This window comes from Pagrus pagrus, assembly GCF_965226575.1.
Source record: "Pagrus pagrus genome assembly, chromosome: 24".
Lineage (NCBI taxonomy): Eukaryota > Metazoa > Chordata > Actinopteri > Spariformes > Sparidae > Pagrus > Pagrus pagrus.
This window is the reverse complement of record NC_140206.1, coordinates 3,863,654-3,891,615: the sequence shown is the minus strand read 5'-3', so window position 1 is coordinate 3,891,615 and position 27,962 is coordinate 3,863,654. Positions and strand designations below refer to the sequence as shown.

Here is a 27,962-nt window from a genome sequence, read left to right as displayed (position 1 = left end):
TCGTCGGATGCACGGATCCTCCTGTTTCGCTACATCGCTCCTACCAAAGAGGATATCAGAGCGAAGAGGCTACTTTTCATTTATCAGGGTCCAGCTTCAGTGAGCAGAAGCGTTATGGTCTGTGCCAGTCACTTCACACCGGACTGTTTCAGCAACCAGGGTCAGTATAACGCTGGACTGGCAACGAGATTGTCCCTTAAAAGATGGATCCATACCCGCTGTCAGTGATGGAGCTGTAAGTATTTAAGAAACAGTGTAGTTTGTGTTACTTTGGCTGTTTAGCACATGAGCTAACGCTAACCGTGGGTGTAAATATGAGGCTGAGCTAACATTACATGTGAAGTTATCAACGTTGGGCTTACAGGCCGGAGGATTCACGATAATGTTAATGTGTCATATCAGCACTCTTTTAAAACATGACGGTGAATTGAGAAAATGAATTGGGATATTGAGATTTTATCGCTTCTAACCGGCCGGTGAACCACTGCTCGGCCGTGGACATGGGGAGGAGACGGGGTGAAATGTCTCAGTTGTTCGCGGACAGTGAGCTGCTGCTCGGCGGTGAACAAACAGAGGAGACGGGGTGACATCGTCTCAGTTGTGTGTGTCAGTTGTTCGCGGACGTTTAGCTGCTGTTCCGCGGTGAACACGCAGAGGAAACGGTATGAACTGGTCTCTGTTATTCTCGGCCAGTGAGCTACGTTAATTCATTAGCATGTTGTGCTAAAGGACAGTGTGTAAGCAAACTTCTAGAAGCGTGTCTTGTCTGAATGCACTGCTGACTGTGTGACAGCCCGAGGAGCTGCTGTAGTTGGGCAGATGTCATGGCTCTGGGAGACCGTCCTCTGACCGTTTTTCTGTGTGTTGGTATACATGTAATACGTGTGTAGCGTTAGCCGTAGCGTTAGCTGTAGGCTACAGCTCGTCGTTGTTAGCTGTAGGCTACAGCTAACGGTACAGCTGATGCTACAGCCTGTAGCGTTAGCTGCTGGCATGAGACCTGAGCGTATCAAAACGTTATCTGCAGTAAAGCAGTCACTACTTTGTTTTGGAGCCGGAGACAGGGGCTACCTGCTACATGTCTGCTGTGCTACTATCAGTTATTTGCAGGCACGGACACAGAAAAGCTGCGTCGCGCTGTGTGTTGCTCGTTGTTTTTTTTTTCTGTTTTTTTTTTTTCTCTCAACTTTATTGAAAGTTGCTGTGTAGCGCTTGTTGCCATGGTTCCGCAATGCCTTCCTCACGTCTTCCGGTCGGCAGGAAGAAGTGGGCGGCGCACGCAGTAGCTCATTAGCATAATGAAAAACAGTCCCTGAATCCGGCCGCTGAGAGCAGGGCTGTGAAACTGGTGTGTAAACAACCCTGCTGTGCTCAATCCTTCGGTTTTTTCGACCAAAGCATGTTACTATCATTCCATTTAGACACCAAGGACCCATGTCAACAAGCAGAAATGAGCATAATATGTCACCTTTAAAATTATATTTAGTTGTTATAGGGGCTCAAAAAGCAAACTTTGAGGGCTCCTGACTTGACGAAATGAGCACGAACATGCTCATCTGGCATCTTATTTTGCTTTGCATTATGGGTCCGTAATAACTTTTTCTATCAGGGATAAAACAAACCTAATCGAATATGCTGGAGTTTGTATTTTTAATCTTGTATTTCCAATAATTTTGTTTTACTTTAATTTTGAAAGCGGAGTCGTCCATTTCCGGTGCAGCCTGGCTCACTGCAGCCAGCTTGATGAAAGTGCTTTACGAGCTGGGGATTGTTTTTAATTCGGGAGGGCTGCTCGTTTTAAACTCTGGGGTGAGCCGGTACAAGGAAAGAGGGGCGGGGACAGTCAAACAAACACCTTGTCAGAATAAGAAATAACCCAAAACAATCTTTACCTTGTTGTTAAATCATGTATTTGCAGATAAAAATGAGTTTGGAGGCTAAACTGTGCGTTTTTGTTGGTACAATTTATTTTGTTTATTAAGCAAATGTGTATTTTTCTGTCCAAAATATACAAAACAAGCTATAAAGGAGCTCTTCAACAGCTCCCAAAGCCAATTAAAGTGATGTTTCATGAGGTTTAAACCATAAAATATGTCCTATTTTAAATCAACAGCATGCTCCAAACATGCATCTTGTCACCTCTATGTAGGTCAACACATATCCCACCTCCATATAGCCTCACGCTGCAGTTTGAGCTACTATATGGTCAAGTATCAGATTTCAACATGGGTTGGGTGCTCAGTAATAAATGCTGAGAATAACATGAAGTACAGATATAGGCTTGGCCTACTCCCAAATCTGCGTGACACTAATCTCTCTAATAGCCTGGAGCAGATCTCCAACCATAAGCGCTGCTAAACGATTAGGAGGTCAAAGGTCTCAGGGGATTTCTCTGCCAAGCTGGAAGCTGAGTCACCTGTTCTATATTGGAGCGTTGGCTTTCATCTTCAGCAAAACACACGGTCCTGTACGTAGCTTAATGGTTAGAGCTGGAGGCACTAACGCAGGGGCCGGGTGAGGAGTTCAGTTCCTGTACATGTTATTCCCCTGGCAACCATTTTGAACTTTCCTCACAAATGAACTCTCTCTCTCTGCGCAAAGAGCTCGGCTCCGTCCTGGAAATGTGGGGGATGTTTTTATGGTTTCACCGATTACTCACCGAGAAATATTTGGAACACGCATCAAACAACTGGATTACATATCGGGACCTTTATGGTCACCAAATCTCTGTGTAATTAGATTACACTTCATTGTTCGTTTCCTTTGCTTTGCGTCACAAATAATTAACTAATTTAATTACAGGAATTTAGGGTGAACCGTGCATGAACTCCTGCCTCAGTTGCACGCACATCATCCTTCACCTTGCATGATCTGACCCAGAAAATGGCCACACGGTATCGTGACTTTGGATTTTTTTGAATATAATCTGTGCTGAAGCTGAAACAATCAATCAGAAATATAAATGAGGGGTACGACGGCAGCACGGCAGCATTACCAGCTGTTAATGACACATTTGTTTTCAAAGACCTTCCCTGTCAGATGTCCTAATACAAGGAGACCTTAATGAGTCACAGGATATTAGCATATGTTGTTTCTGAAGTTATATAATAGACTTTCTTTGATTTATATAGAATAAATTAGAAAAACTGGTTGCCAGCCAACATGTAATGCTCAGTACGAGATTATATCGGAGCTACTTGATAGAATTGAACAAAACAGTCCCTAAAAAACAAATTACATCCGTACAAACTGAACAGCACAACACACAAAACAAGTCGAGTCATCTTTTTCACAACTTGATATTTAAAGGTCCAGTGTGTAGGATTAAGAACCATCTGGAGATTGCAACCAACTGAATACCCCTCGCCTTACTCTCCTCTACGGTGGACGCCAAAAAATGTAAGCAAAACCAGGAAGGCCCTCCCAAATGTAAAACCTCCATGGATACAAAATTCATATTGGAAAGAGTCATCATCGACCTTGTTTGCAGTTCTTGGTGTCCTGACAACAGTTTTACAGACGTCTCCGTTATACTACTACTACTACTACTACTACTACTGCTACTATACTGTATAAGCCATAGGAATGTGTCCTTATGTCCTCACCATTTTTTTAAAATGATGTTCAAAACTCAAAAGAAAAACAATCCACATAAGAGTTTAATTTTTTATTATGCGACTGTGTACAATTGTATTCCAGCAAGAGTCAACTGAAAGTCAGAAAACGTTTATATTTAATTAATTTCTCAGTAGTTTCCACTTTAAGCCCCTTTTCCACCAACATGGAACCGGTTCTCTTCTGTTTCGCGCACGTAATTTTGAACAGTTTGAAGCATTTCCACCAAAAAACGAACTGGTTCAGAACCAAAAATAGTCGGTTCCCAAAAAATATCAGTGGGAACCAAAGCGGGCGTATCGTAATCTACAGGTCGTTGAGCATTCGTGCAACATCCTCCATTGATGACGCATCCGCGATTTACAATGGCTCCACTCAAAAATCGAAAGGAACGTGGGCCGGTTTCTTTGCCAAGGCTCCAAGAATCTTGAACAGAACCAAGAACCAGAGATAATTCAGTGGAAAAGGGGCTTAGGTGAACAATAGCAGTTTTTGTCTTCTCTCTGGAGTCTGGTCTGCAGCACGTAGCCTCCGTCAGCAAGTGAAGATGATGCTGTCTTAATCATCCAACCTAATTCAAAGGAGATGAATACCTTCGAACAGTAAGCACTCACTCCTCTCCTCTTACGGACTTGTTGAACCTCCCTGATGAGTTTTCACGACGTCGTTTTCTTATGTTCGTATCTCTGTATGTTCGTTCCAAGGTCGCTGAAACCAGCAGTCACGCAGGTAAATATAGTCGCTTAGACTTTCTGTAAAGTCTGTACAGTGCTCTTATTCAACATGTCTTTGTATGGCAGGATGTGAGTGGGAGCAGACGGTTCTTCTCTTTGTAACATGGAAAGAAACACTGACATATTGCAATTAGAGAGAAAAGTTGAGCTTTCTCCACTTTCAGCAACTTCTGTTCGGAAATTCGACTTTTTTACGGGTTTTTATGCTGAAAAAAAACGACTTAAAATCAACAAACCCGACATAATTAACAGACAAACTGACATTTAATTCAATTTGAAGTCTCAGACACTCAAACTATAAAACCTGGTTAAAGTTACAGTTCACCCCAAAATCAAAAATACATATTTTTCCTCTAACCTCAAGTTAATCATCCATTTAGATTGTTTTGGTGTGAGTTGCAGAGTTTTGGCGATAACTCAACAGCAGCGTCTCTTTCCAGAAATCATGACCCCGTTACTCAAGATAATCCACGGACCCTGTTGTGAGCAGCTTCATGAAGGAACTATTTTCTTTTCCCATAAGCTCACATTGTGAAAGACGTGGCTTGGAAAGTCGAGAAGAGCCGCACGACTAAAGTATTTTATCACCATTTTAGTTAGCTGGGCGCTAAAGGAAGATCCGGGTATTTTTATCCCCAGGAAGTCGAACTTTTTGGCTTCAAGCGCCTGGATGAACGGGGCTCCACCTCCGACACTGTGTCCAGGTCTCATTTTACATCCACGGTTACGTTAGCTCGCTAAGTTAGCCTAATTAGCTAGGCTTCCTTCTGCGCAGCAATACGGAAAGAAGATAGTTCCTACATAAGCCTGTTAACAACAAACTCTGTGGATTATCTTCAGTAACAGTGTCATGACGTTACTGTTGAGTATCATCAGCTGATTTCTCCAAAACTCCTCAACTCACACCAAAATAAAACAAAAAATATGCTTTTTTGATTTTGGGGTGAAATGTCCCTTTAAATACAGTAGATTTTCATCTGTGATTGGCAATATAAAGACTTTGTGTACAGTACTGCCCCCCCAAAATAGCAAATATTTATTTTTTTGAAAGACACAGTGGCTTATTATATGAAAAAAAGTAAAAGAAAAACAAATGTCAGCAAAAGACACGAGTTACTAGAAGAATTCAGGGAACATTAAAGACAAATGTGTGCGAATAGTTGTTTTGATGTTTGCAACAATGCAGGAGAAAGAGAGACGAGAAAGAAACATGTTAGAAACATAAAAGGAAGATTAATACTTCTAAGAGCTGCAGCATTATTGGTCCAAAATGTCTTTTAAGTGATACAAACATTGTGCTTTAAAGGGGTCAGCATGCTCCTTCAGAAGTACTTATTGGATGGACAAACAGCATGAGAACCCCCCCCCCCCATGCCTTCCTCCGTCAGATTAGAGGGATCTGTGTCCAACCATTTCTGCAACCGTCAGAAACTGACGATCCAACATCTACACCCACTTCACGGCGTGATCGGCCAGTTCTCTCCGGCTCTCTTGGCATTTTTCATGCGAACGGCCGAGCACAGCATGATGAATGTCTTTTCTATCCTCGTGTTCGCATGATATCACGTTTTTCCCTCACAAAGCCAGCTGTGTAAATCCAAAGGAAGACATGAGTAAGCATTCAGCCATGACAAAGGGATGACTTGCATTACGCTCATGTGGAAAAAAAGGCGGGTCGGGTTTGTGCGTCTATCTGTCTTCCTTTGAGTGGGGAAGACCTTCAGTTCTGGTCCTGGAGATTTACCGCCCAGCTAATCCCATTACTCAACTATCAGATGCCAAATCCCCTCTAATGGCATTACACGTGCCAGAATTACGTATGATGATGCTTGCTAATGAGAGCTCAGCAGATATACCTTACTGGAACCAGTGGCCCTCACGCTCAGAGTAGCCCCATGGCTCTGCGGCTTAATGGACTCAGTATTGAGTGTCGAGGGAAGTCAAATTTATCGACAAAGTGCTTTTAACAAAAAGCAGGTTGCCTCGCAAAGTGCATCGCCGGGCAACAAAGGATGCAAATACATCTAAAAACCTGCGAGCGTGGAAATGTGTGTGTTTGTGATGTGTGCGTGCGACAAAGAGGACACGATGAAGGGCGAGCGGGCGCTTTAAGACGCGAGCGTGAGTGATGAATGGAAGGATGGAGTTTCTCATACAAACCTCAAATCAGGCCGACGCCGCCGCGTCCTCTCTGTGAGCGCAGAGGTCAGTTTGTAAAGGTGATATGTCCACTTAGTCGTTAGAAATTTACATATATTTTGCAGGTGGTGTTGTCTTTGATTCTGCAGGTGCATCAGCATGAAGAAATACTCAAGTAGAGTGCAAACAGACGTGGAAAGTAAGAATATTTCTGCAGGTTTTTTAATTTATAAAGCAAATTCCATAAAAAAAGGGTCGATTCAAGGTTAAAACGACACAAAAACAAAGTTCAACAACTCAATTAAAAGTAAAAAGTAGCACAAAAAGAGCAGAATAAAAGATGAATCTATATGGAAATAATATTTAAAAAAATATGATGAAAGCATAGAAATAAATAAGTAAAAACCATTTAGTTAAAGGGGCATTATATAGTTTTGGAGAAGAAATTCAAACTCAGAATTGTAATATTTACAACATTAATGAGGTAATAACACAAACTATGAATTAAAATTATTTATCTTTTCTATAAGTGAATAAACAAATAAGGTCCCAGAACACTGTTTGAAGCTATAAAAGGTGGCAGGGTCCGCCACATATAAACAAAGTTAGACAATATGAAACTGTGTTGTCATTTCATTAGTTTGTTCTTGTGAAAAATAACATTTCCAGTCTTGATTTGAAACAGCAGTTAATCGAGTACTGTACTTAAAGCGGCTACAAGGAATGTCTTGTTTTGATGATTCTGGCGCCCCCTATGGACAAAAGCGGTAACAGCACCACCGCCTCGTCTCACAAAGACAGTCTGGCTGGAGCGTGTGTGTGTTTTGGACGAGTATTTTTAATACTGTTTATCATTTATAAAAATAGCTGTTTGCAGGATTCATAGTGATGAGGTAATGCATCTGTGTGTGGCTTGTGTTCTTATGAAGGTTATATAAAGGCGACGTTATTAAACTGAGACTGTTTCATAACGAATTAAAAACTCCTTGCAGGAAGTTTAAGTATAATTTTGAGGGACATAAAAATATCTCAGGACTCCTCAGATTGATCTTGTGACCCTACTATATAAAAGTATTTAAAAATATGATTATAATATTTAATAATATCACACAGAATCATATATCAGTAACAGGGGACACTGTTGTTTTTATTGCTTTGTGTGTTATTCAGTTTTGTAAAGCACTGTAACTGTGTTTTGAAAGATGCTATAATAAGAAAGTTTATTATTATTAATTATATTTTTGACAATGTGGTATTGGGACTAACTTGAGCAAAGGATGTAATATATGTAGAAAGTTAGATTTAGACTTTTCGTAATAACGCAGGTGTAAGTGTGATATAAATAATGTGAAAGTATCAAAACATTACATTCATGGAGAATCGAGCTGATGTGGGCGGGGCCTTCTCAGGCCTGTGAGAGCCGACCAATCAGAGCAGACTTGCTTTTTTTTTTTAAAGGGCACCTTAAAAAGACAGGCGCTAAAACACAGTTAAGACAGAAGCTGGATTCAGGTGAGAAAATGTGTTTTTGGATCATTAAAGTATGTAAACATTTTCTAGTTGATGTTCAAAATAAAGAGAGAGCCTTAAAATTAGCATTATATGGGACCTTTAACGTAAAGGTAACATTTAATTGCCTTGACGAACAAAAAGTGATGTCGTTGCCGTTTAATCCCTTCTTAACTACATGTGATTTGTTGAAACACTCTTTTAAATCACACTATGACATCGCTGCCTTTCAGCCGAGTTACTCTTTAACATTTCTTTCCACAACAATGAGCATCAATCTGCATCTACAACAGCTTTCACTCTTGGTTTAAGGCTTTCCACCAGTTATTTGGAGCCCGTCTGTAGAGATCTGCAGCCAACACTGGCGCTCGTTCAGGTCTGGGTCACAGTCGGCGTTAGGTGTTGGATCGAAGTCAGCGCAGGTCAGTCGAGTTCTTCCACATCAAGCGGGGGAAACCTTTTCTTTATGGACCTGGTGATTGACGTGCTGAAACAGGAAGATCCTTTTACAAACTGCTGACACACAGTTGGAAGGGAACTGTTGTCTAAACGCAGAATAGAAAAACAGATCAGGAAAAGTATGTAGACACAAGTCTGCACATACTTCTGAGCTTACAGCGTCTGTATATTTTTAAGATGTCACTTTGCACTGCGTCGTGTTCCTCCAGGTTTTTGTTCTGATACTAATAAGACGGCGTTTTGCAAGCGGAGAAAATATGCAGCCGAGCACACGAGCAAAAATAGAATCGAAGTCACATTAAAGAGACAGTGAGGTAACGTTTCCTACAGCGTGCACTCCACCAGGCAGCGGTCCAACGCCGAACCGGCAGCCTCCTTCACAGCCAAAACCCTTTTTTGAGATTCTTCAGCATCACTTTTAAAACCCAGCACGGGAGCAGTTCTACATCATTTCTTGTCTCATTTAACCCGTGTGATTAAAAACAATAGTATCAGCAGGTAGTTCAGTGGCCGGGCGGCGTGGCAGGTGTCGCCTCTATCTATACAGAGGAGCTCAAATCAAAGCCTCTCCTCTTGCTCTTAAAGCGCCCAGGAAAATGATTTATACGCCTGCTTTCGGCTTGTCGCGATGCCACTCAGAGCGATTTATCTTGTCTTGGCTCTGGTTCTCTGTTGCCCGAGCCAGCCAACCTCCCCCTCCCTCCTTTCTGTTGTTTCAGCATGAATGATCTTTTCCATTGACAGCTTTGTTCATCCCTGCAGGCAGATCTGCACCTGTAACCAAAGCCCGGTGGATACCGGCCTAATTACCGTTCTCATCTGGCACCCAGCTGCCTTCCTTGTCCTCGCATGAACCCGTACAGCAAGCCACAGAAGAGGAGGCATTAGCGAGTTAAAAATGAGCCTTCATCGCCGCCGCCGCTGCTGTGGGAAAACCACGTATCTCTAAGAAGAAGAAGCGGAGGAGAAAAGGCTTTTCAAGGTCAGGAAGATGCATGGAGCGAGCCGGAGAAGGAAAGAGCACACTAAATCTTTGGTTACAGCGGCAGTCGTCGACGACAGTTCACGCTTATGTCATAGAGGCAGGTATCACTGTCTCCTTGATCCCCGGCTACTGTTTTTACACACAGACATGCGAGAGCTGTCAGAGCCAGCAAAGGCCGAGCGGAGGTTGACGGGTTCAAGCTCAAAACAGAAAATCAGCGCACACGGGAGAGGCAGAGGGAAGCAGTTCAACTGGTTACCAGTATATGTGAGGCACGTGGGAGTTGAAAAATGAGCAGGCAACCTTCGCTGCTTGAATAAAGGTCAAATAAACAATATATCCTATGTCGGAGCAAATATTTCTGTCCTTGATGGACGCATTGAACCCGATGATGACGCACGCTGCAGAGATGCACATTGTATAGCTCCGACTAAAGAAAGCACAGCCATATTGTGAGGCTTAAAGCGCCGGCATCCAGCGCTTTTCATTAATTCTGTTCAGAGCTCAATGCCGAATGCACTCATATCAAGGCCTGCCATCGCTGCATTTATATGCAAATCTTGACCTTTGCCAAGCTGTTAGATGAATACTGTACATCTCCTTGTTTTTCCTGCAATTCTCATGTGCTAAACACTTGTTTGGAGTCAGATTTGCAGAATTTCCTTCTGGATTAAGACACCGGCAAGCAGTTTGTAACTACAAGGATGAGATTAGCATCGGTCACCAAGCAGTCAAACATACGGCCCGTCCTCCTCTTTATTTTCCTCTCCGGAGGCGCTGACAGCTCTAAATTTAATATGCAGTGGCCCCGAAATACGCGTCGGCATGACCAGGCTAGTTTGAAAATAACACCGCGGTAAAGCTGAGGCGGCCAATGCTCCGAGCATGACGTGACTCTTATGCAATCGCACAATGAGAGCGCGATATTTCAGGAATGTAACTCAATACACCGACACCTTTATAGACGAGTTGTTGCCAACGTTCAGGAAGGCAAGCGGGCAGGCGACACAGAGAAGAGGGGTCCAAAGAGCTGCAGACTACAATTTTGCAACTTTATTTGAATTTTACCCAGATTATCATTAAATATTCAGAATATTTGGAAAATATTTCAGCATAATTAATAATGTGATATTGACTTCTGCGTAATTTACAGAAGCCCTGAGGGGAAAGTGAGAGTTTTGTTTTCTTCTCGTGATCCATATTTTTTTTTTTACTTTTTGAAATAATCGAAGAAAAAAAAAGTTTTTTCTCCTTCTTTTTCACGTTTTCACAGATAAAAAAAAATGAAGGAACTTTTTTATTCCAGTTCTCTAATAATTAAAGTCTGATCTAATAATTTAGATCAGACTCGAAAGATGGATCCCCTCAGGGCTTCCGTAGACATCTGTCTGACAAATAAAGTTGTAACAGTAAAGGTTATCCCTGCTTCCAGTTGTTTTGTAATCTGTTTACGATGCTTAACGAAGAGCATCTCTTAAATTTTAAAGTTACGCCTTGTTTTGGAAACTACTTACTGTCTGCATGTTTCAATTTGATCTACATTCGATGATGACCTCGTGTAGTGTTAACATCTTGTCGATAATGCTATAATTAACACATTAAAATGTTAATAATCATCTTACAAAATCTAATCTTCTTACCTATCAACTAACACTTTGTACAAGGAGCTTATACAGAGCATTATAAATAAAGATTAGCGCCGATGGTGTCTGAACGCGTATGGTGTCCACATACTTTTGGCCATGCAGCGTATATTTGTGTACAGACACTGTGTGTGTGTGGTTGTTGTGTTGCAGTTGGTCGTCAGCCTGGACTTCACAGCCTCTTGTCATGAGAACACATGTTTACACGACTAAAAGGGGATGAATTACAGCCTCCTGTTTGCGTCCAATCAGACGGCACGGAGGCCTATTCAAAGTGTCGTCGCTGGCTTAATCCTTACAGTGTGTGTGTGTGTGCAGTCATAGATAATAGTCCTGGCCTTTCTCAACAGTGTGACAGCACTCAACAGCTGTACGAGGCTCTGCCAGGGACCTCCTCTGTCTCTCTCGCTCACTGTTTTGTTCTTATGTCTCTCGCTCTGTTTCTGCCTGTCCGTCTCCATCTCCAGGTCCTTCTCTTTGTTTTTCTTTTTCTTTTTCTTTTTTCCCTCCATCTTTCTTTTATAATCATAAAATCTAAGCATTTAAAAAAAAGAAAATAAAAAAGTATTGGGTGAATCTTGTACCATCCAGGGTTGTACAAGTCCGTCATCAATGCAAAACGTCGGTCGTCTATGCCCGCCCTATAGCCTACAACAGCCAATGACTGATCGTGTAGACAAGTGACCCTCTCTCTCTTCTTCCCCCTCTCTCCTGAGCCACTTACATGCCAGCTTCTATATGACTGATGCATCACGTAGCCAATGAGATTTCAAATCCAGTTATATATAGTTTATATACACTTTGAAAAGGCCATAAACTTGGAAATTATGCAACTTTGTGTAGTTTTCTTGTCTTTGAATCGACCTAAGAACTTGTTTTTGACTATTTTATGTGCACAAAGTTAGTTTAAACAAGGAAATAAGGAACTATGATGACTTTTAGCCACTTTTACTCTCAGGCAGGGTTATTTTGAGGTCCTATGTCCTCAGAAAAACACGTGTTAAATGTTCGTTTTCACTGATATTGTTGTCTACTTTGAACTTGGACCATGTAAGACTCTATGATGTGGATCAATTGTGTTTTCCAGCTACTAGAAGCATTTATTACCTGACACCAGAGATCCTAAGATGGCAGCCATTTGATTGACAGCTCATTTGAGTAGATATGAGCTTATATGCCCGCCCTATAGCCTACAACAGCCAATGGCCTATCGTGTAGACAAGTGAACCGCTCAAACTCCTGTAGATTAAAGCCAGAAGCACTTAACAGAGCTTCAATCAACTTACAACCTTAAGAAGAGTCTAAAAACACAGATGTACTCCAAAAATATTCAACAACAGCTTTGAATTTGCTTTGGGCTAGACTGGGAGGCGTTTTAGGATAATTTCACATACATTTCCAGCAATTCAAACATGTACCTTTGCACATTTCATAGTGTTAGATACTTTGTTCCTCATTATACAAATGAACAATGGAGCTGAGGTCTTTCACACAGCGCAAAGCAAAGACTAAACATAGATTCACAGACAATAATTCAAGTCCTCCAAAGTTGTTTTTTTAACCCTGAAGATGATGAGCTGAAATATTATATTGTTCCTGAAATTTCAATGTTTGTTTTCAAAGTTTCAGGTCTATTTACTGCATAATTTTCTCATCAACAAATACTCCTCCGAATGAAGAATGCACTTTTTTTTGTTTTTTTTCTGCTCACTTTCTCCTCCATCTTCCGTCTCCCTCACTCTTTCTCTCCCGAGATAAAACATAGCTGTTACCCTGCAGCAGATGGCTGCGCTCTGCCACCCCCACTCCCACAATGCACTGGGCCCCCACGTAGGAGTTAAACACAAGCAACAACATGGCCTCTGCATACACATACACCTCACATGTACTACTATATACGGTGACATTTACATAACCATCCTCGGTGCGGCAGGTTTTTTTTATCAGGAGAAACACATCGACTCCACACTGAACTACGTTTGTTTTTGAGTCCAAGAGGGAAGTTCAGTCTTTCTGTCATCAGCGTCCAGATATATAAGAAGTTTTCAGGACAAGTACGTTAGTGACAACTTGTTTTGAACTCTTGAACTTTAAATTTCATGTCATCTTGTTGCATCTTAAAGCCTGCTGGATTCTCAACAGTCTTTTAAGTCTTATAAATATACTTTTTAAAACTTTTTTAACTCGCAAAGTCAGTTAATTTACAAACTGAGCAATAGAATAACTCAAAAATGATGACGCTATCTGTCTTAGCTTAGCTTGTTAGCATGCTAACATAGGCTGAGGGTAACATTGCTATAGAATGAGCTAGTACTAGTTAGTTACTTCACTTTTAGCGTTGTCCATTTTGTTAAGTGTTTACCAATTTTTTTTGTGCCTTAGTGCCGAAGATAACCATTAGCAATGTTAGCTAGTCACTCAGCTTAGCTAACGTAAGGTCGCCATGGCTCTCTTATGCTCAGGGCTCGGAGGAGCAGCCAAAAATGTCAGTAACTGACGTACCCGGTCTTGAGAAAGCGGGCAGTAACCCCCTATATTCCACCAGGTCCGTGTTCGGTCCGTATCCGATCCCCCACGAGGGCAGAGCTAATAGGTTTCACTCTAGTCTATGTGTTTACTTCCACTGGCTCTGCCGTGTTATGTACCTACTCCGAATGCAAGATTCCCTATCAGAACTAGTCACAAGCTAGTTAGTTAGAGACCACAGATGTAAACTTTCCTCCTTCAGCGGATGAATGTGAAGGCAGTCTGTTGAGCTCCCACAGTACATCAGTCTGCACAGCAAAGGTCAAACCCAACAGTGAAGTAATGAAAGGCAAAATAGCTTTTTAAAGTGAAAGAGGGGCTTTAATTTATCAAATCTGTCCTTCTCAAATAGTTTTATTTGAATATTTGTATGAATTGTATTTATTGCAAGGTTACGTATTCAGTAATGTAGTCCAAAAAAGCCTTTAAAAACATAATTCTGCATTGGAGAAATATGTTGTGACCCCTGACATTTTTTGTTCTGATGCCTCATGACAGAAAATAAATTAAGGAACGATCTTTTAGGTGGTTAATCGAGCAAAAATGACAAATATTCTCTGGATTCAGGAGCCTGTGTCACATTTCTTTATGGTTTAACGACTACAGGATTATTGATTTATGTGAAAAACAATCACAGGATTAACTGACAACAATCATTTCGGTGTGTTCAGCCACTTCCCTGTGTCTTGTGAGGCATTATAATCCTCACTGGGCAACATTTTAAGTGTGCAGCTTCACACTCGACCGCACCTCCATAAGGATTGCGTTGTGTTCGAAGGAGCAGCTTCACCTTGTTTTTGGGAACCGAACTCCTCACTTGGCATTTTTTTGTGTCCGAGCAGAGGAGGTGAAGGGAGAGAGGGAGCGTTCTCGGTCTAGAGACGGTGACATCAGCGGTGCCTTTGGCGCCACTTATCTCCACAGGATCTCCCAGCTGCCCTGGCATTTCCTGAAACGGGCCACACACTATCAAGCTAAAAAGATTCAGGGAACCTTTGAGGAGATTTTTGTGCTTTCCTACCATACAAAAACCTGTTTCTGGGTGTCAAGATATAAAAAATCTGATAATAATGATCATAAATGATTCAGGCACGCATGTTTTCTGCCCAGGAATGTTTCTGTTTTTAGCAGAGGACCATACGGTGGGTACGTCAGCTTGTTTCGGATTAAAAATAGATCCAGAATTTTCTGAGTGTTGCCCGCATTGATTCATTTATTCCCACATTTCCACTCGTACATGTGCTGCGTGTTGTTGTGGTCGGGTGAAAACGTGTTATCTCAAACACCAACTGTTCTTTCTGTTTGTTGGAGCCACTTTGGATTTTTGTGTTCAGCCAGTTTTGCAGGTTTTTGAAAAAAAAGGTTCAATAAACCCAAAGAGCAAATGAAATTCATCAACAACTGCAAGAAAAACAAGTCTTGTAGTTACGTTTAAACAATACAAGTGTATGTTTACTGTATATTTGTCTGACAGTTCAACCCACACACCAGAATAAGTGTTGGCGCTGTACGTTTCTGTAAACCACGGACAGAGAACGTAACTGTATTCTGTTTAAGTTACAGGAAAGTATGTGATTAGATTACACATACATTCAGAAAAAAGGGATTACTGACAGGACTGTAACTATAACGTAAGTTAACGCTGGAGTGGAAAGGTTGTCTGTTGGCACTTTTAAGTTTCTTTCGGATAGGTTAAGGCACAAATCCACTTGGTTAGGGTTAGGAAAAGATCTCTGTTGGCTTAAAATGCCTTTTGTTGTTGCCAAAAAACAAACTTAAAAATGCCCCAAATCTTGTTGGAAATATCCAGTTTCGGTGCCACAAACACGGCTGCAAAAAAAATCACATGGTCTCTAAAGTTACCTGTTGAAACACCATCTTCTCTTCCCCCTCCGATGAGAAGGTAAGTCCACATACATGCAATCTTGTTCGTTTAGTAGAAATATTGATTTGAATTTGACATACTGGCAAATATGCTGTGAAAGAAAAGCAGCCCACACAGTTTAAACGTATACGGTGGCACTCTTAAAGACAAAATCTACCTTCTTATTGTCGGCTAAAAACACATTTCAGCACTGACGCTGATGAAGGCTTGATGCTACAACGAGTTTGTTTTATAAAATGTAGATTTTTTCCTTCTTGGAAAGTGCCAGGGTTTTGTTCTTTGGCAAATATACTGGACAATTTGACGAATGAACTTGAACTTGCACATAAAAAAGGGATGATATCTCCAAAGCTCATCTCTGATTGCCATTTCTATCACTGTCTTCATGTTTCTGTCTGTGAAAGATGCAGCAATAACAGAGATGTGCTTCCTTTTTAAAAGACAATTGCACCTGTTCGTGATCCTTCATCGTGTTTTCTAGGTGTCAATCCTGAGACAGAACATGATGTAGTTTATGTGCTTTAATGTGTTTGTTTCCAGGTATGTCAGACGAAGGAGAAGCGGTTTAATGGGGAGAATTAAGCTGAAATACGGCTTGGTAAATGTTGGATGGTGATGCCGGACCTGTCTGTCACATCTGTTTGTCTCTAAAATGTATTTTCATGTTCAGATGTTACTGCTTTCAAAAGGAATAATGTATCAAGTTAGCAGCTGTCGACGATTCACTTTGCGTCTGCATTAGCAGAACAGTTGCCGCCTCTGAGGGCTTCAACCGGAGAAGGAACAACTCGTTCTCATCAGCTCATCTCTACAGTTTTATCAACAATGATTTATATGTGCTGTTTGTTATCATCCCCGGTCTGTCGGTAAAGTTTGGCACCTGTAACTTCTTTGTTTTGGTAAAAGATCGTCATGGAAATGAGAAGAAGTGAAAGCACAAACACAAACCTTGATATCTCATCGAAGATGTTTTGCAGCAGTGAGATGTCAACAGGTCGTTAATCGGAAAAATGCAACCAAACGTCTTTCAGAAATATTGAAAATGTGTTTTTTCTGAGGATCGTCAAAGAAGGAAAATGTGATCTTAACGCTGGGATCAGACAACACGACACTCATATTTCTTTGAGATGTCCGCGATGCGAGATTAGGTCGTCATGGCGCTCTACATTCCCCACGAGTCCTTCAAAATAAAAGAAAAATACAGTTTTTGTACATGCCTGCAAGAACAGCACATGAAAGTGTTTTCAGCTGTGAGAAATTAAAAATAGATTTACTTACTTGTTAGTACTTGTAAGGTAAGAGGACCTTTGTCATTGTGTTTACGATCATAAACAATATGTCACTTGAATGTAAACAAACTCGAAATTCATGACTTTCCAGGGATTTGACCCTTGGCCTATCAAAGCTTTCTTATCACATGCTTATTGCGCAAGTTTTTTTTGGACATAGGAGCCAAAAACAGGTATCCCTCGATCAGGAATGTCAACACCAGTTGTGTGAAGAAACACTTTGTCGATGTTATCAAACTAGTTTGACGAAACAATCTGAACTCGAGGTCAACTTCCTCGTTTTTTTCCACTGCTTTCATGAGTAAATAATAAAGCTGAACTTCTGACCTGAGCGTCGTGAAGCGCCGTGACTCCAGGGTCGTGGTCCAGGTCATTCAGCTGAGCTAAAACCTCAGGGCTAATGAACAAATTAAGCACGGGTGTACGCAGAAAAAGGGCGGGGAAACAGACAAAGACAGGAAGTGAACACATAAGGAACTTTAAACATAAAACAGGAAATCAACTGAAGTGAGTGTTGTTGAAGAGGGAAAGAACAAAGTGGAACAATCTTGCGATGTCGGTGCGCTAACGCTTTTAGCTGAGCAGCTACAGTGAAGATTTCGGCGTAAAAAAGGTTGTTAACAACATATTTTCAAATCAGTTTGGGATCCTGGATTACTCGGGATGAGCTGAATGAAGCCATTTCATATTTTTTGGGTTGTTTTTTTAAAACAAGTCTCCAGCTTCTTCATTTATTCAGGAGAACGCTGCACCGCTGTTTTGCTGTGAAGCTCCAGAAGTGTTTTGTAACTTCACCTGACTTTCCATCAGCATGAGGGGAGGAGAAGATGACTGGATTTCTGTTCATCAAGCTGATATCGTGTGGTCTGACGCTGATGAAACAGCTTCTGACAATAACAAGAAAAATCCTCTGATCGTCTGGATCAAATAGTCAACAGCTGGTAGGGGAAAGTGAAGGTTTACTCTTCCAGGTCAGGACCCTTCAGAGGTTTACCGGCTCTGTTTGGATGTTAGCGTAACCTCGGTTGAACTCATGTGTTTCATGGTGCAGCGTTGGGATCCATATTCCTGAGGCGGAGCAGGCGAGGAGGAGGAGGAGGAGGAGGGATGAATGCGTGCAACAAATTGGCTCTATTGAAGTTGCTTGCTTCGTTGAGAGGATTCATCACAGGAAGAGAATTTAATAGTGACGCATAAGCTACCTCTGTTCGTCTCCCGTTTACTCCTGTTTACTTCCTTCGGCTTGTTTACCGTCGCGCACGCTGACACTTTAAACGCTTATTTTGAATCCAACAAATCACGGATTAATGCTTTCGAACTCTCCGCCTCGCATCTCTGTTTATCTCTTCATTAGTGAACTTCTAAAAGCTTTACACACATCACGGCGAAAAATCTGAGTCACACACAGCCTCACACATGTGCACGCACACACGGCGAGTAATGAACTTTAGCCAGCCAGCTCTGCACAGTAAGACAATTCCAACCCCTCACACACTCACGCGGCGCTGCCAGCACAGCTTGCCATTAGCCCAGGGTTGTCCGACTCCAGACGATGTTTCCAATCTCTCGCACCATCTGCTCCTCGCCTCGGCGCTACCGAAAGGAGGAAGAGTGCAGCTTCCTCTTCCTCCTCCTCCCTGTGAGGCTGGCCATCTTGTGTGGAGGTGTGAAAGCTCTGGGACACAATACCCCTGGAAATATTAGCGATTACAGTGTGTTTGCATGATTAAACTTTTGAGTTTAAGATCCATTTTTTGATTTGAAGAAGTCCTTTTCAATCTCGCTGCACGTATTCAGTCGTGGCTCTTAATGTCATGCCATTTAAACGTCAAGCAGGCGACTCGCATGATCAATAAAACAATAAAGACGAGGCACTAGAAACAAAGCACCATTAACATAATAGATATGTGCAGGTAATAGCGCATTAATGTCGATAACGTTTGCCATTAATTTCCAGGAAATGATGACTTTATCAGTGTTATTCCTCTTGCAGGAATGTTAAGAATAGCCTCCACACTGTCGACACTCACCTGTCGCCTCTTAACAAAAGCGGCATTTAAAGATTCAAAGAACGATGCATACGCAGATGATGCACACGCTGTCCTGTGAATCTAAATAAACAGTATTTATTATTTATCTGCCGTTCGGATGCAGCAGCTACACGCAGGCGGTGGAAAGGCCTCGGCCGGCATCCATCCCCTCTGCTGCCTTCAAGGTTGAGGCTTTGAGAAATGAGATGGACGCCTTGTGAGGAATATAAAGCAGAGGACGTGATGCATCACGCCAAGAGCTGACAGAAAGACGACATGAATCATATGTGGTGATATTACACAATGTACTCTCGCAGTTCCCCCCTTCTCATTCTCACACGGCTTCGCTGACGTAGGGAAGCATTGGCGCTGCTCGATCGCTTCAGTCATTCGCAGAGGTAATCATTTTCCAGTTTTGAAGGTGTCTTTCTTTATTTTTCTTAAATGAAACGTCATGTTTCGTTGTGGAAAAGTGACAATAAAAACTCACCTGTCAGCAGCGAGATAACTCATTTGTTTTCATTCTTCGTCTTCTCTTTTTTAAACGCTTGATTTCTGTCTTCCTGCACTGAAAAATGAAGCTGTTTTGAAGCACATTCAACACAAACGTCAAGGACAATCTCTTTTGTTATGCATCATCAGTGTGAGACTTTAAAAACGAACGCCTGCACTGATTTATTTAACCGCCTCGTGCCAAACCTCTACAAGACTTGAACCCGTTTAAACATTTAGGCCATCGGTCAGTTTTCCTGTCCAAATGTCCTTTTCCTCCCCAACGACTTCCTCCACCTCCTGCTTGGGGATGACCAGTCGCTCCCCGGCCAGCTGGGAGTTGTAATCCCTCCAACAGGTCCTGGCTCTGACCTGGACTCTCGGTCCTTCTCCCAGCTGGTGAGGACCAGAACGGGCAGCCTGGAGGGATTTCTTTTCATTGTCTTGCAATAAAATCAGCTTTGCTTTACTTGTTTACACGTTGTCTGCAAGCCACAAAACATCCGACATTGAGATAATATCACCAGCGCTTCAGTCGGACTGGACTTTTGCCCGCTTTCTCAGGGTCCATGTTGTTCCCACGTTACAAAGTGGTTAACCTTCTCACTGTTCTTTCATTTTCAAGTCATACGACGACGTAGGTATGTTGGGTTTTCTCCACACATCTCCCATAGACTGGCACCAGTAATGACTCTTCTTTTTTAGGGTCCTTGACTGGCAACAGGAAGTTAAACTTTTCTGACAATCATCATTGCAGCCAGTCGCGGCTGTTCTCCAGCGCCTCGTGGTGGACGCAGGAAGTCACACTTAACTGTTTCGCATTCAGAGGCGTGTCAAACGGTCGATGTTTGGCGATGACCGCTTTAATTATTAACCCATTTTCCTGTTAAAACGTCTTTTTCACTGTCATGTTTTTAATATGAAGTCTTGAGCTTCGTGCGACTGATGAACCGATGATGAATGGTTGAAGTCTGCAACTTCGCTTTTTCTTTATTTGCTGCTGGTACATGATCAACAACGCAGAGTAAATGTACTTTACAGCAGTCATTAAAAAGACTCGACAACATCTCTCGGTGACATTAGAGGAAAGCGAGATGCTTTTTAAATGCTGAAAATGTTTCGGCATTTGCAAAGATCTCTGGAAGCACTTGTTGTCTCTACAGTCTTCTGTTATTTTCCGGCACTGCGCTCCTGCCAACTTCCAAACACTTTCTCCGGAGCTGGAAAGTGTTGCTGATATGTTTAATTTCACGAATGCTAATTTAAAAACACAAAGGCAGCTTCGCTCTGTGATTCAGAGGGAGCAAATCTGACATTAAGCATCAACGTTTTAAGACTGTTTTTCATCAAGATGATTCACAGGAGTGAAGTCCTGACCTTCCTCGGAGATTAGGGGATAAATCATGATTCATGTGAAATCCCAACATAATACAGCTCTCATGCAAACATGGATTTACAGAACAGAAATCTCACTGTTGCAGTTTTTCATCCGGTACGCTGACGACTTTGTTTCGTCTGTATTCTGCGCGTCTCTTTTCTAACCTCATTTTTCTTCGCACAGTTGTTTGTTTCTCCATCAGCACCCTTTTTCAATCTATTCTTCTCTCGTCCATTTTCATTTTCTTTGGATGCAAACGTCTCCTCTCCCCTCCTCTCTTTAAGTATTTACCTGTGTCTTAAAGCCATCTATCAGCCGCACTGATCCATCTCCGTGAATAATTTATAAACGCGGACCTCTCTGTCTCTCTCGTCCTCTTTCGATCTTATGTTCGTCTTTTCTTCTTTTTAATAAATGCAGACCTTTCTGCCCTTTTCCCGCTCTCTTCTTCTTCCGAGTTAATTATCGCCCTTTCTTCGCCGACGTGCCTCTCGCTCACGTTTCTGCTGCTTTTTGTCTGCCTCATTTTTCTCTTTTGTCGATGGATGCAGGCGTCCGTCTCATTTATTTTTTCCGAGCAAAACCTGCCTCATTTTTCCCTCTTTCAGGCTCATTTTCTGTCTGTCCTCACTGACGTGCACTTCCATCCCTCATCTTCACTCTATCTCTTTAAATGTGAGGAAATATATTGTTTATTTTTCTCTTTTGAAATCCTGTTGACTTCTGTTTGCTTCTGGATGTTGTTGCACCTTTAATTTGGTCTTTTTCTTCTTCTTTTTCTTTCAAGATATAGATCTGGGTCTATCTTTTTTTTTCTGAAGGTGTTCACAAAACTACCACTTACCACGTATATTGCACACGTCATGTACATACAAGGACAGTTAATGTATATAGTATGTTTATCTTTATTCTAATTGTTATTTTATTCTTCATCTTATCTTATAACAGACTATGAGAGTTGGTGCAACTTCCAAAATTGTTTGCAAACTAGCTTATCTATTAGCAAACATTAAATTGTCCATTAAAAGTCCATTTATTGCTAAGCATGAAGGTTCATTATTTAGGGATGTTAATTATTAATCATCATAATAAAAATATATTAATCGACAATCAGAGGCGGGCTCGGATACGTAAAAAAAAAAGTATATATGTCATAAATTACACTTTCTTTTCTCAAAAAATGCTCAATAATTACCTAAAACATCTGGTCACCATCTTTTTTAACAACTGTAACTCAAACAGAAGTAAGTGGTACATTTTCAGGGGACTATTTTCTGCGGTGGATGAACACACATCCAGAATTTAAGGCAGCAGGACGGTGTATGTGTCAAATAACCTGCAGTGTGTGTTGGTAATGAAGTGAACATGTCACCCAGTGCAAATCTGTGGCTCACTGATGTGTTTTTAATGGATTTTGGACAACAATAGAGCGCTACAGCACGGAGGAAAAAACACACAGACAATGCTTTTTAGTAGGACATGCATTGTTTGGGTTTGGTCTTTTCATGAGAAAAATGCAGAATGCAGCTAACCCTGTCCTTTCCCGCCTTCCTTTCAGGACTGCTGACGTTGTGCGCCTGAATCACTTGTATAATATCTCGCCTCAGTTCGAACACTCTGTCCCGGCCTGACCCACCACCGAACAGCACGTTCGCCATCACCCCGTTAGCGTTAAAAGCATGTGTGTGTGTGTGAGCTTGTGTTGTGTAAGTGTTTGCATCGGTTTCTCCTCCCACAGTTGCCCCACAGACTCTAGAAGATGCTGTCGAGTCGGTGATAAAAAAAAAAAAAAGTCCGGGTGCAGAGAGAAATCCAACAATTGTGCCTTTAACAACTCAGGAGTTATATAATCTGAGAAATGATCACCAAACAATAAACTTCTTAACGTCTCTCCGAGCTCTCGGCGAGCCCAGAATGTGTGACTCTCTTAGGAAGCAGAGACTGCCAAAGACATTCAGCTTGTGTAATTCAAAACTTTCTTTGTGGTGCACATACATTTTTTTTGCTAATTAGACCTACTTAACTCTGCTTACACTTACAGTCCAGCTGACATAACCAAGAGGAAGGCTTCCCGTCTCTCCGACTCACAAAAACCTGCACAAGTGTGATACTACAGGACTTATGCTACGAACAGTGACTAAACTTGGAGCGTTGGCTCTCGCTTCTGAGCAGATTTTACCGGGACAGGTGCCAGCACACATGCTGATCGACATTTCCCAGCAAGCGCGTCCAATCTCAGTTACCGTGACAGTTTGTGTTTTATAATACTCCAACATTGAGATGATGTATTCATTAAAAAAAACCACAACAATGTGGCTAGCAGCTTAAAAGTGATGGAGAGAGAGAGCTGAGGGTGCTGGGATTAAATCACAATAGAGCCATAATGAACTGAAACGAACAATAATTGGAGGATAATTGTGTAAAGCTTTTAAATGTAAGGCATATAAATATAAAAAAGGTTTAGTCGAGGCTGGACTTTGCAGAGAAAAGAGCATTTAAAGTTGCATTTATGTATAAAATGGCGGTTGAATTCATGCGGCAAACAAAATGGGGTCATCGCCAAAAAGTCCACTGTTCTCGTAAGAAACAAGGAAATGCAACGATGCTACTGTAGATCTTTCTTTCTCTCAACAAACAGCTAACTTAGCAAACATATTAGCGCTGGTAACGGTATACAATTAGCTACTTTTGTAAGGTATTGCTAAAAAGCTAATGTTAGCATTAAAAGCTGTTTAGTTACCAGTCGGGAAAAACGCGTTACTCTGTTACGATTACTCTTGTTTTTCTTCTACTTCACGTCTTTTCTTTGCTGGACTGAGGGTACACTGGACGCCACAGTGACTCACTATCACCTCTTGAGGTACATGGTGGTATTACAAGACGAGGACGGGCTGTGGCTAGCTGTTTAGCATGCCAACTTAAGGAGATGTCTTCACAACGCAATACGTTGACGTCTTTGTCAAGTTTTCACAGGAATCGCTTGTTGCCAGTTTACGAGATGAGGGTAAAAAAAGGTAAGGAAGGCAACAAAGATTTACCATTTTATGCAAAAACCATTAAAAAACCCATAATTCTTGCTACTTTACGAGCTGTCTGACTCAGCTCCTCCATGCTCATATGCCCTTCATCACTCCATTAGCCTAACAGCACTTATATACCAGCCTGATTCGCCCAGTCACTCACCAGATTGTCTTTGTTGCCACAGCTTGCCTGCCATTCCTGCCTTTCACTGCGCTGTTGTTTCCTGAACTTGTTCCTTCCTGCCTGACTGTTGCTTGTTACTTGTGTTTTTTGACCTGCTGCCTGTCTCAGGATTTGTTTGCCTGTTAGGCTTTCACACGGCAGGAACTCAACCATCTGCAACACGAGTTCAACCGTCTCAACCGTAGCTCTGGGCGTGATGTACTACACTAGTGTAGAGGCAGTCCAACCGAACTCTAGAGCTGCACATTTAATCTTGTGATGAAGAAACACTTCTGATTACCTGTTGCCTATTACTCAACTGTAGCCGTGTTTTCGTTGAAGCTCGTCAAAAAGGGTTGAAGAAGATGGCAAAATTAATAAAAACTTGTAAAAGATTGTACGCATGCTTGAGGAGGTTTCTGCCCGAGGTTTTAAGTTTTGATGTTGCGAAACTTTAACTATCTGTCAGCATCTTCCCAGATATTTTCTCACATTCTTCCTTTTCTGAGGTTTTTTGGTGGATGGCAAACGACTAGTTTTGTTTCTGGTTTGCATCTTCTTCTTCTTCTTCTTCTTCTTCTTCTTCTTCTTCTTCTTCTATGCTGCACGATGTAGAACCTTGTTTATTAGTTGGCTGGTTGGTTGGTTTGTTTTCATAGTTTGTTGTTTTTTTGGTTGGTTTGGTGAGTAGTTTGGGTTTTTGGTTGGTTGGTTGTTGGTTGGCTGGTTAGTTTAGGGTTTTTGGTTGGTTTGTTGGTTGGTCGGTTAGTTTATTTTGTTTTTGTTTTGGTTGGTTTGTTGATTGGCAGGTTAGTTTTTTTGGTTTGTTTGTTTTTTTGGTCTATTTGTTAAAAACTACTGGACAGATTTCCACACAACTTAGATGGAGGACGGGTTTACACCCAGAATAGACCCCCTTAATTTTTGGTGTGGATCTGGATAAAGGAATGGATCCAGGATTTTTTTGTTTTTCAACATTTTTTTCAATTTCACAGGGAATGAATGATGGATCCTGATGAAGAATCATGCAGATTTAGGTGACTGGTGTCTATGAATGAGTGCAATGAACTGTTGGGCCTTGGCAGAGGTATGCTCTCTACTGAGTGCCGTTCTAGTCTTTTTTTTAGGCAAAGTTTGCCCCCATTCGCCTGATAGTTAGACAGAAATACAACTTGCAACACAGAATAGAAACTGTGGGTTGTAGACAGCAGAATTATGAACAAAACATGAAGCAGTGTTCCAGATTTCAGCTAAGTAACAAACTTTCAGAGATATTTTGCATTGGTGGAAACTAAATCTCCATTGTCATGTCATCCATCCATCCATCCATCCATCCTCGGCTGCTTCCCTGCAGTAATTGCTGCACAGGGTGGTTCGGCAGGAGGCTTTTGCTTCCTCTGACTGGGATAGAGGATAAGAGGCGCCAGCCTGCCTTCAGGGCTTTAAGGCTTCCACAAATCTGTCTCTTCTCTGCCTTTGAAATAAGACACCCTCCCTCGGCTGACTACAGACCACCAGCAATCACTCGGTGAGGTGTCAGGGACCCCTGCTGAGCAAACCGAAGGGACCGCAGACCTTCGGGGTGTCAGGTTAGAATGAAATGCTAGTCATGGATGGCGCTGGAGAAATTCAGAGGGATGTAAAGAGAGGCTGCTTTTAAAAAGAGTCTTTTCATTTTCAGGTGTCAGGAGAGAGTTAGTGCATGTGGCGGAGCAGCATGAAACGTGACGTAAAGGAACGAAAGAAGGCTTCAAGGACCAGCGGCGTGATGAAACAGGTGAAAGTAAGTAAAATATTAACGAGAGTACATCCCTCGATGTCGTCCGCAGCACTGAAACAACCACAATGAAGTTGTTGTATGCTTGATGCAAATGAAGTGTCTTATATATAGCTGCTGGTGTTCGGGACGCGGCTGCCGCTCCCTCGAGATGCTGTTTTCCTTGCAGGATCAGGTGAAGCACTGACAGGTGTGTATGTATTTTTTTGGGACTCACACACTAACACACACTGCAACCGCCACCCAGTCGCTGTCTCTGGCGACGGTAATTCCAGCTGTCGTCTTGTATGTTAACTGTACTGCAATAAATCTACTTTAGTACAACTGGGTTACCCTGAAAATATCACTGACAAACTTTAAATATAGAATTTACAACTTCTACATTGTTAAGTTTAAGTCCTTGTTTGAGTTGAGCAAACTAAATATAAGTTTTTAAAGGATCACTTCACCCAAATAATTGTTTTTATCATAAAATATCACGCGTTTTAGTAAATTTGTGGTGCTCATTTTGTCAAAAAGTACATTTAAACACATTGTTTAACTTCAAAACTCTGATGCGACAGGCTCAAAGAAAGGCTCGCTTAAATCTTAGAAAGTGTTTTTTGGTGTTAAAGTGTCAGCCAATGGAAGTTTTACACATTTTATCACTTTTTTTGTACTTAAAGTAAAGCTTAAAGCAGAAGTACACCACTTTTGAACAAACAAACACAGTGTACGCAGCCTGGATACTGTCCGAAGCAGAAAAACAACCCAGTTCAACCTTGAAACCCTGATCTGTTGTATGTTACACAGCTACCATGCTACCAATAGCTAGCTAAATATGCCGTAGACTTATTACATAACTTTTCAACTCTCCTCCCCTCGTAGTGTTTCCCTCTGGTATTACTGTTGTTGCCACTGTTGCAAACACAGCGTCAGCAACATGGTCCGAAGTGAAAAACAACCACAAGAATCCCAGTTTGACCCAGAAACCCTCAAACAGCTGGTTGTTTTAATAAGTAGTCTCAGGAAACATATGAAGGTTGGCGCTCTCCATTGAGTGAATGCCGTCCGTTCACTCTTGTTTCACCCTGGTTTCTTCAGCTGGGCTCTTTTTCTTTTCCACAGTTATTCCAGTTGTTACCGGGGAAAACGATGCCTCTTCATTTGTGCTGTAATTTGTTTCTTGCAGGACAAATCGAGCCGGGTGGCAGGCCGAGTAATCACAGGGAAAGAGCGGTTTATAGGTTTATAGGGAACCGATCTAAACGAGGATTTTTCTCAGAATCATACATTTTCCCTAGTAGGAACTTCATCTCAAAACTCGAAGCTGTTCTTCAAAGAACCTTCAGAACTTGTCGGGGATCTCGAGACGGCTCCATGGGGAACTCCCTCACGCTCTTCCACGAACCTCCGGGCTCGACACAGAACCTTTGAACAAAACCCTGAAGTCTTAAGCAGCTATCTTCATTCACATCCTCGAGGAAAGACTTTTGGCTTGAGAAGGGGAGCGATTCCACGAGTGCGACCTCCTCGAAGGGAAAATCGATCCTCATTCGTCTGGAGGCTCTTTCTTTTTTTGTACTGCAGCAAAAACAAAAAACCCCTACAAGAGTTTGGGAGGTGTTGCAGTGATAATCAATTTGGGTTTTCTATAGTGGAGCAGAGACTAATGAGGAACACATCTGCAGCACCGTGGGGATCGCTTTTATTAATACTATCGCGTCTGCAGCCTCTCCACAACACACAGCTTGGCCGTGCATCAGCGCTTACTCAGGTGAGGTTGTTTCGAAACGGCAACAGAAATCATTGGACTCCCTGTCTTTCCTTTTGTTTTCTAGCTCTCTGTTTCATAGAGCTGCAGTGCTGCCGTCAGGTGAGAACCTTAATCTAAAAAATATTGACTTTTTTGAGGAGGTAAGCCTTGTTTTAGATTGGTATTAATGCATTGATCCTGTGTTTTTATGACAAAAAAAGGCAAGAAAAGACAAAAAGAAGATTTCGGTTGCAAAAACATTAATTAAATCTTTACAAAAGTATTAAATAAGCAAAAAGATAAGTAGTTGATCTTCTGTGTCTAATTTCCCCCCTCTCTCATTACTCACCCATACTTACTTTTTGCATCTTTCTTCATCACGCTGCCATAAAGCCTTTGAGCCATGTACTATTTTCGTCTCTTTCCTTTATGGAAAGCAGTGGATGCAAAGAGGACATTAGTGCATATAAGGACGCATTAACCACGACTCCCTCTCAGGTCTGTCTAGTCAAAAATCATACATCGAGCTCATTAAAGGTGATTCATTGTTCGATTTTAAAATAGATAGCAGGGTATGGATTAG

The 27,962-nt window shown here is 41.7% G+C and overlaps 1 long non-coding RNA gene across 1 annotated transcript; it reads left to right on the top strand.

The window, feature by feature from the left end:
• Positions 1-33: 33 nt before the first annotated feature.
• Positions 34-27,850, top strand: LOC311253172. Its single transcript, XR_014621630.1, has 5 exons — positions 34-235; positions 25,354-25,456; positions 25,549-25,650; positions 25,759-25,834; positions 26,816-27,850. It is a non-coding gene; the product is annotated as an uncharacterized lncRNA (long non-coding RNA).
• Positions 27,851-27,962: the final 112 nt, after the last annotated feature.